General features: G+C 39.0%; 2 pseudogenes; both read right to left on the bottom strand.

Moving 5' to 3' along the window:
- Positions 1-7036: 7036 nt before the first annotated feature.
- On the bottom strand, positions 7037-8930 carry LOC149254262 (BTB/POZ domain-containing protein At5g48800-like; annotated as a pseudogene).
- A 199-nt stretch (positions 8931-9129) lies between these two features.
- On the bottom strand, positions 9130-9768 carry LOC149254261 (uncharacterized; annotated as a pseudogene).
- Positions 9769-10421: the final 653 nt, after the last annotated feature.

Raw genomic sequence — 10421 nt, 5'->3', positions numbered from 1 at the left:
ACAAGTAATCTCTGCTCAACAGATGAAGAAGCTTATTCACGAGGGGGCACCAACATTTTTCGCACAATGTCAGCACTTGTAATTATTATCGATAGAAGGGACTCATCAACCATTAGAGATTTCATCCTTGATCCAGAAATACAAGAAGGTTTTCCAAGATCTACCAATAAAGTTACCCTCAAAAAGGCAAATTGAACACATTATCGAAGTAAAACTAGACTCAACACCAGTTAATATTAAGCCATATCGTTATCCCCATCACCACAAGACAAGAATATAATGCTTAATACAAGACCTGTTGAAGCATGGAATCATTACGAAGAGTAGAAGTCCATACGCTGCACCCGTAGTATTGGTTAGAAAGAAGGATGAATCTTTTCGATTATGTATAAATTATGTTAGATTTTAAGCTTCTGTGGTAGTTTTTTGCAGTGGCATGATCCGGATTATCCACAGTTTGGTGTTCATTCTGTCGACGTTTCAAACCCCAAAGGGGGTCCATCATCAGGACTAAATTAGATAGAATATGAATGAAAGCTTATTGAGAGAAGAGTCTTTTGCCTTGGGTATAATTGCAGGTCTGCAGTTCTCCTCTCAATTTTTATCCTCGAGATTTCGAGAAGACAGATCTCCTTCCATGTTTCCCCTCCGTACAGGGAAGATATGTTAGATTTTAAGTTTCTGTGGTAGTTTATTCCAGTGGCATGATCCGGATTATCCACAGTTTGGTGCTCATTCTGTCGACGTTTCAAATCCCAAAGGGGGTCCATCATCAGGACTAAATTAGATAGAATATGAATGAAAGCTTATTGAGAGAAGAGTCTTCTGACCTGGGTATAATTGCAGGTCTGCAGTTCTCCTCTCAATTTTTATCCTGAAGATTTCGAGAAGACAGATCTCTTTCCATGTTTCCCCTCCGTACAGGGAAGATATGTTAGATTTTAAGCTTCTATGCTAGTTTTTTGCAGTGGCATGATTCGGATTATCCACAGTTTGGTGCTCATTCTGTCGACGTTTCAAACCCCAAAGGGGGTCCATCATTAGGACTAAATTAGATAGAATATGAATGAAAGCTTATTGAGAGAAGAGTCTTTTGACCTGGGTATAATTGCAGGTCTGCAGTTCTCCTCTCAATTTTTATCCTCAAGATTTCGAGAAGACAGATCTCCTTCCATGTTTCCCCTCCGTACAGGGAAGATATGTTAGATTTTAAGCTTATGTGGTAGTTTTTTGCAGTGGCATGATGCGGATTATCCACAGTTTGGTGCTCATTCTGTCGACGTTTCAAACCCCAAAGGGGGTCCATCATCAGGACTAAATTAGATAGAATATGAATGAAAGCTTATTGAGAGAAGAGTCTTCTGACCTGGGTATAATTGCAGGTCTGCAGTTCTCCTCTCAATTTTTATCCTCAAGATTTCGAGAAGACAGATCTCCTTCCATGTTTCCCCTCCGTACAGGGAAGATATGTTAGATTTTAAGCTTTTGTGGTAGTTTTTTGCAGTGGCATGATCCAGATTATCCACAATTTGGTGCTCATTCTCTCGACGTTTCAAACCCCAAAGGGGGTCCATCATCAGGACTAAATTAGATAGAATATGAATGAAAGCTTATTGAGAGAAGAGTCTTCTGACCTGGGTATAATTGCAGGTCTGCAGTTCTCCTCTCAATTTTTATCCTCAAGATTTCATGAAGACAGATCTCCTTCCATTTTTCCCCTCTGTACAGGGATGATATGTTAGATTTTAAGCTTCTGTGGTAGTTTTTTGCAGTGGCATGATCCGGATTATCCACAGTTTGGTGCTCATTCTGTTGACGTTTCAAACCCCAAAGGGGGTCCATCATCAGGACTAAATTAGATAGAATATGAATGAAAGCTTATTGAGAGAAGAGTCTTATGACCTGGGTATAATTGCAGGTCTGCAGTTCTCCTCTCAATTTTTATCCTCAAGATTTCGAGAAGACAAATCTCCTTCCATGTTTCCCCTCCGTACAGGGAAGATATGTTAGATTTTAAGCTTATGTGGTAGTTTTTTGCAGTGGCATGATCCGGATTATCCACAGTTTGGTGCTCATTCTGTCGACATTTCAAACCCCAAAGGGGTTCCATCATCAGGACTAAATTAGATAGAATATGAATGAAAGATTATTGAGAGAAGAGTCTTATGACCTGGGTATAATTGCAGGTCTGCAGTTCTCCTCTCAATTTTTATCCTCAATATTTCGAGAAGACAGATCTCCTTCCATGTTTCCCCTCTGTACAAGGAAGATATGTTAGATTTTAAGCTTCTGTGGTAGTTTTTTGCAGTGGCATGATCCGGATTATCCACAGTTTGGTGCTCATTCTGTCGACGTTTCAAACCCCAAAGGGGGTCCATCCTCAGGACTAAATTAGATAGAATATGAATGAAAGCTTATTGAGAGAAGAGTCTTCTGACCTAGGTATAATTGCAGGTCTGCAGTTCTCCTCTCAATTTTTATCCTCAAGATTTCGAGAAGACAGATCTCCTTCCATGTTTCCCTTCCGTACAGGGAAGATATGTTAGATTTTAAGCTTCTGTGGTATTTTTTTGCAGTGGCATGATCCGGATTATCCACAGTTTGGTGCTCATTCTGTCGATGTTTCAAACCCCAAAGGGGGTCCATCATCAGGACTAAATTAGATAGAATATGAATGAAAGATTATTGAGAGAAGAGTCTTCTGACCTGGGTATAGTTGCAGGTCTGCAGTTCTCCTCTCAATTTTTATCCTCAAGATTTCGAGAAGACAGATCTCCTTCCATGTTTCCCCTCCGTACAGGGAAGACAAATCTAACATATCTTCCCTGTACGAAGGGGAAACATGGAAGGAGATCTGTCTTCTCGAAATCTTGAGGATAAAAATTGAGAGAAGAACTACAGACCTGCAACTATACCTAGGTCAGAAGACTCTTCTCTCAATAAGCTTTCATTCATATTCTATCTAATTTAGTCCTGATGATGGACCCCCTTTGGGGTTTGAAACGTCGACAGAATGAGCACCAAGCTGTGGATAATTTGGATCATGCCACTGCAAAAAACTACCACAGAAGCTTAAAATCTAACATATCTTCCCTGTACGGAGGGGAAACATGGAAGGAGATATGTCTTCTCGAAATCTTGAGGATAAAAATTGAGAGGAGAACTGCAGACCTGCAATTATACCCAGGTCAGAAGACTCTTCTCTCAATAAGCTTTCATTCATATTCTATCTAATTTAGTCCTGATGATGGACCCCCTTTGGGGTTTGAAACGTCGACAAAATGAGCACCAAACTGTGGATATGTATAAATTACAGAGGCTTAAACAAAATCACTATTAAGCATAAGTTTTCGATTTCGTTCATTGATGAAATGTTAGATGAATTACATGGTGCAAAATATTTTTCCAAGTTAGATTTAAGATCAGGCTACTACCAAATACGAGTAAGATTAGAAGATGTCAAAAAGACAACATTCAGGACTCATGAAGGGCATTACGAGTTCAAGGTCATGCCATTTGGATTAACAAATGCACCAACTACCTTCCAAGAAACCATGAATGAGCTCTTTCACCCTTATCTTAGGAAGTTCGTATTAGTTTTCTTCGATGATATTTTAGCCTACAGTAAGACATGGAAAGAACATCTCAAACATCTAGAAGAAGTATTGTCTGTTTTGGAAAAGAACCAGTTTTACGCCAAGCTATTAAAAAGTACGTTTGGGCAGAAGGAAGTTGAATACCTAGGTCATATTATATCAAGGGAAGGAATCCAAGTGGATCCCAACAAAATCAAGGCAATCAAAGAATGGCCCAAACCCAAGAACATATCTAAGTTGAGGGGATTTTTGGGTTTAACAGGGTATTACAGAAGATTTATAAAAAACTACGCACATCTGATAGCACCATTGATGAATTTGTTAAAGAAAAATGTTTTTAAGTGGGATGACCAAGTAGACAAGTGTTTTGAGAAATTAAAGGAAGTGATGTCAACCACACCAGTACTAGCAACTCCTGACTTCTCCAAACCGTTCGTAGTCGAATGTGATGCTTCTGGGTTCAGAATTGGAGCTGTATTGATGTAGGACAACCACCCTATAACATTTGAGAGCAGGAAACTTAATAAACGAGAAGGCTTAAAATCAACGTACCAAAAGGAGATGCTCGCCATCATACATGCTTTGGCGAAATGGTGCCAATATTTGCTTGGAAGAAATTTTTCAATCCGAACCGACCACAACATACTTCAATTCTCACTTCAACAAAAGACATTATCAACAGAACATCAGAAGTGGATGGAGAAGTTGTCAGCCTTCGATTTAGAAATATTACAACAAGAAGGGAAAGGAGAATGTCGTCGCCGATGCACTCTCACGTAAAGATGACGATCACACAACGTGTGCCACCATGATAGTTGTTTCGGAATGGTTGGACGAAATACGAGCCGAATATGCTAAGGATAAGGATTATGACTCCATGATTAACAATATCAGTCAGTATACCAACTTCGAGTGGAAAAATGACATCTTATGGTACAAGGGGAGAATTTACCTAACACCCGCATCCAAATTTAAGGTGAAAATACTAAAGGAGTCTCACAATTTGCTAGCAGCCGGACATGTTGGATTCTACAAGACTTACTACAACATCCGACAATCATTCTATTGGAAGGGTATGAGCAAGGAAATTTAGAAATATGTTGCAAAATGTGATATTTGTCAAAGAAGCAAGAGCGAAAATGTTCCAACTCCAGGATTGCTACATCCACTACACATTCCAAATCAGAAGTGGGAGGAGATTTCGATGGATTTTATTGAAGGACTACCTGCATCTGATGGAAAGGATAAAATATTTGTAGTAGTCGACAGGCTCACTAAATATGCCCACTTTATGGCTATTAAAAACACTGACACAACTAAACAAATCGCTGATGTGTTTTGTAAAAATATTTACAAACTACATGGGTTTCCTATGGTCACAACCAACGATTAAGGTTTAAAGGGAAATTTTGGAAGGAATCTGCCATCAAGCAGGAATGTCCCTCAATATGAGTTCGGCCTATCACCCCCAAACACATGGACAGACCAAAATCGTTAATAAATGCTTGGAAACATATCTTCGTTGGTTTGTTACAGATAAACAAAACAGATGGACACAGTGGCTACACCTGGCAAAATGGTGGTATAATACCATGTACCACACATCAGCTAAGATGACACCCTTCCAAGCCTTATATGGTTACGAGCCACCCAGGTGGAAGGACTTTGCACTCCTTGATTCTAGGGTACCAACAGTTAAAGACCACTTAGGAGAAAGTCAAAGGATCATCAACTTACTAAAAGAAAATCTAACCATGGCCCGTAATAGAATGAAACAACAAGCTGACCAACACCGTTTTGAAAGAGAGTTCGAGGAGGGAGATTGGGTCTTTGTTAGACTCCAACCTTATAAGCAACTATCACTAAAACAACAAGGGAAGAATAAATTGTCACCTAAATATTATGGACCGTACCAGATAATAAAAAAGATAAGTAGTGTAGCTTATGGGTTAAAGTTACCGGACAACTGCCGAATCCATAATACCTTTCACGTATCAAGTCTCAAAAGAGTATTAGGGCAAAACCAAATAGCACAAACAAAAATACTAGAGACCGATGAAGAAGGAAGAATAGTCCTTGAACCTGAAGGTATACTCGCTACCCGAGAAAAGGTTTTATGATCTAAGACAATAAAGGAATACCTCATCAAATGGAAGAGGTTACCAGAGGAAGATTCGTCTTGGGAATCAAAACATTTCGTGCATCAACACCTAGGCCTACCTATGCTTTGAGGACAAAGCATCTTAAGGGGAAGGCAATGTTATGAACTTAAAATCATAACAATTAAATAAAATATTAGAATATTTATTGAGTTTAGACTTCTATGATCCAAAAGGTTTTTTTTTTTGAATTCTAATTATAACTTAAATTGATTTATTATATAAATAAAAGATCTAGCCTAATTCAACAATATTAATTAAAATTCTTTTGGATTTTGGGTCAAAACCAAAAAAATTAATTAAATAAAATAAATAAATAACTATTTTTAGCCAAACTAGCTGTTAATTTTTAATGTCTAGTTAGTTGCTCTATTCATCTATTTATTTCATTGCCTAGATCTAATTCATCATCTTGTCCTGAAGATGAACCACACTGGTTGGTTCGAAACTTGACGAGATTATCTCCTATGTGATTTTTTTCGAAAGATGTTGTTATAAATATTAAAATATTATTTAGATAAATAAACTAGCAATTGTCCCAAAAGGTACAAAGAGAGGCCGATAGGATTATTAAATTGGAATTGTTGAATTTTTCTAGAAGAGTTAATTGGTTTGTGGAAAACCTTGTTTCCTAGAACTGGATCATTGTGCAATTACTTTTCAGAAACACATTGCATGTCTTATTTAATTTTAGAGTAAGTTAATTACCCAAAATCAAGAGGTTAAGTTAATTACCCAAAATCAAGAAACCTCTATAGATGGCCAAGCATGTACGAAGAATACATCTCATTCATATGCAATACCAAATCCATCTTTTATTTTCTCTGAGTAAAATTTCAAAAGCATGAACACATGCCATTTCATATGCACAATAAACCCAACTTCTGAAATTTCAATGCTTGGATGCATCCCATTCATATGCTACAGTAAACCCATATTTTCCTTAAATTTCAATCCATAAACACATCCATTCATGAGCTATAACAGAACCACAAAAAACAAAACCCTGCAATGCCAGAGCATTATCCCCATTCAAAAGCAAAGAAGTAGCAAATATGAGCGCCAGTGTTCCACAGTCTTGACTGCGCAAACCAATCATTGCCATCTGAAAAATCAAGAAAATAAAGACGATGACGAGTTAAGGAGATGATAGTGACCCTTTTTCTGGCCTTCTTCTAAATATGCTGTGGAATAGTTGCTTAGACCAGTAGATTTTGGATATGGCCATGCACAACATACTCTATCATCAAGTTCTTCATCTGTGTAGATCTTAAAACCTTCTTAGTGGCATAATCCCAGCTTAATTGCTCTGCAGGGGTTTTTAATACCTCTAGTTGGCTCATTGGAATGGCCATGAAGCAGACTGACAGCCTGCAAGAAGGTGCAGGCTTGTATAGAGACAGAATAATGATGGACCTGCAAATGCTTCTTTAATGGAGGCATGATTTGAGGGAGAGGGCACAAAAAAACACACTTCTACTACACTACTACAGTCAGTGATGTCAAGTTGCATTACTACTGTTTAACATAATATGAAAATATCAACTATGTGGTATGTATATTTACTAAAAGAAGAGCAATAGCTAAAGGTTTAATTAGGCCAACCTTGAGGTATGTGTGAATTGCTTTGTAGAGCTGATCATGAGCAGGCCTACTGAAGGATGGCAGAGTTTCCACGAAATCCAAGAATTTAGTTGGGGAAATCCATGGACAGGCTGCAATTTCTGTAAGATATTCGTCCCAAATTTTGGAAACATTGCATACAGTGGGGTTGCTGCTCGAGGAACTGCGAGAACTGGCGTTCCCTTCACTGTAAAGGGTACTGTAATCAGAATCATCCCCGACATCCGTTTGGAGAGACATAAACAGAGAAACTATATGTTGCATGCTGTCCACCTCGGGCGAACTATCCACAACATAAATTTCTTCTTCACACGGGGTCTCAGAATTGCTTCTATAACCATCATAAACTGTCTCCCTATCATCACCATTGTCATTCTTCTTCATCAATGGTAGTAAAAAATCTGCGAGCCTAGCCTGATCGAGCTGGCCTGCAATTCTGATTTCGAGCCTGAACCTGCACTCTTTTCCCACATTCCATGCAAAGGCACAGCGAAGTAGCCCAAACAGAAAGCTAACTGGCACTGTGTCTTCTTTCTCCACGGGAAGCAGCCTAACGATAGATTCTAGTACATTTTTCATTTCAGAGTCCTTGCCCTTCATGTGACCGTGGGGTTTAATCACGTCATAAACCCAGCTATCAACGTACAAAACCAGAGCTCGGCCGATGAATCCCTCATAATTCCCCTGCCTCCTGATGGACTCCATTATCTGGCGAAAGTAATCGATTGGGAGCGTTAACAGGTCTTCGATCAGCCAGTCTTTCTCATAATTCTCCATGTGACGACCCCCATCAAACCCAAGCTCCATGGGTGTCAAAGGAATCGATGTGGACCCCTGCTTCTCGTTCATGATTTCGGAGCAGGCCAACAACGCTAGCGCCTCAACACACGCTAACGATTTCTAGCTCCCGGACTATGGGATGAAGCTCCTCGCAGCTCCGGAGAACTTCAATGGTATCGTCCTAGTTTTTTAGGATAACGTCCTCGAAATACAATTGACTTCTTCTGTAGAGATTCCCTCTGTATTGCTCCTCCGTCATTTCAAAGAACTCTGATACACATCATATGGCAGCAACGGTGCACTGTCCCATGAGGATGGTAGAGCCGTAGCAATTAGCTACTATTAGCTCAAAAATCCTAGCCCCGCCTGGAGGGTTCAAATAAATCTCTTTGGCATCAATGAGCTCCCTTTTGAAATACCCGCTTCTGGACACCAGAGGGAACTGGCAGCACAAAAAAACACAAGTATTTGCATGCATTGGTACTGAGATTAGAAAAATCCTTCAGAATTTAAGGAGACCAGGATTGGTTTGTATACCTTATGAAGCTCAAAACTGCAACCTAAGATGTGAATTGTAACACTAGTTGGAAAACCAGTAGCTTTGTACTTGTGGATACCAGATTATGTCTCATTTTCAGTTTCACGGCATTCATCGCATCTCAGAAAGAAAAGCACGTCTTTGTATCATTAAATAGTGAAATTTACAAACCATACACATCTTTTGCAGATCTTTCAATCTGGATGCAAGATAGAATATGCTGTGCATGGCCATATCCAAAATCTACTGTTCTAAGCAACAACCATCTGATCCATGACATCCAAGATACTGATGGTTATCCTATTTTGAACTTGAAGGCTATTTGTTTTTAAATCAGTGTTGGCATGGCAAAGAAAGGCTCGGTCATCAGCAAATTGGCAAAATGGGAAAAATAATAGTGAAATTAAATATTAAAACCTTGTTTTACCCACACTTATGACATTTTTGTCCTGAGAATATACACATCAGTTTCTTCATACGCATACTCCGGATGCAAATCCTCATGGGTACTTTCTCCACAGTGAAATAATTAGGACAAATCTGCCAAAAAGGTTGATGGGCTTCTGTAGATCGTATCTGATAACCTAATAGAATTGATAACCTAATAGAATTACAGTGTTCGCTTCAGAAAGGGCATTCATGGTGGAAATCAAAGGCTCCACAGTATTCTCCAAATAAACAACATCCGTGACAACAATGAAATCAAATGGAGGCTTCAATACCTGAATCTGCTTCTCGTTGTTCCAATAGAGTTGAGAAATCTTCACTCTTCCAACGCCGGATCCCGGTTTTCCGGTCGAGGCGAGGGAGGTCGCCGGCGTGTTTTTCTTCACATTGCATTTGAGGGCGGGTAGAACGGGGGCGATGTCGGTCAAGACCATGTCGAGGTCGAGCAGGGCCAGGCCCATTCCGGCGACGCCGCAACGAGTCCCGAGTTTGATTCCGCGTTTGTTCTTGAATTGGAAGATTTGGGCGTATACGGGATTGGTGTTCGAGGTTGGGGTGAGGAGACAACGTTCCACGAATTTGACGAAGATTACGGAGCAGGCCAGATGGAGATGCCGACGTGCATAGCAATAACAATGGGCAGAACAAACAAACGATTAACTCTGAGGCCAAGGGTGACAAAGAATGGGAAAAAGCAGTAAATGGGAAAAAGCAGTGAAAATATCTTGCCATGCCAACGAGGGTGAAAAGAAGGCAACTCAACTGATATTTGGAAAAAAGCAGTCACATTTCAAATCAACAGTTGAAATTGTCTCCCCTGATCAAACGATGCAAAATAAAAGTGTTGACGATTGTTGATGCATAGGAAGGCCTATCGGCCTAATTATTAATTATAATAAATAAATTATCAAATAATTAGTTAAACGAAGAGACATTAGTATTAGGCATGGCCGGTCAACTCTTATTTAAGGAGCACCACTCATTCAATTTTTATCAAAATATATATATATATATATATATATATATAAACATATTACATTCAGAATTTATCTAGTGCTTTATTATTAGTCTACATTGATTTAGAATTTAAATTCTAACAGTGAGAAGACCATTTAATATTATATATTAGCTGCAATCAAATATTCAACCACTACCTCAAGTTGTCCCATGACTTAAGCTAGACCTTCATGAGAATAGTAAATTGCCCCATGATGAAAACGTCTTCATTCTTCTAATATTAAATTCAACCCCTTTAGATTTCAGTTACCATATATAAAT

Source organism: Pinus tabuliformis, chromosome 7, assembly GCF_031772625.1.
Source record: "Pinus tabuliformis cultivar Carrire ecotype Pingquan chromosome 7, CPIR1, whole genome shotgun sequence".
Lineage (NCBI taxonomy): Eukaryota > Viridiplantae > Streptophyta > Pinopsida > Pinales > Pinaceae > Pinus > Pinus tabuliformis.
The sequence above is the reverse complement of the archived record's forward strand: the minus strand, read 5'-3'. Positions and strand labels throughout refer to the sequence as shown.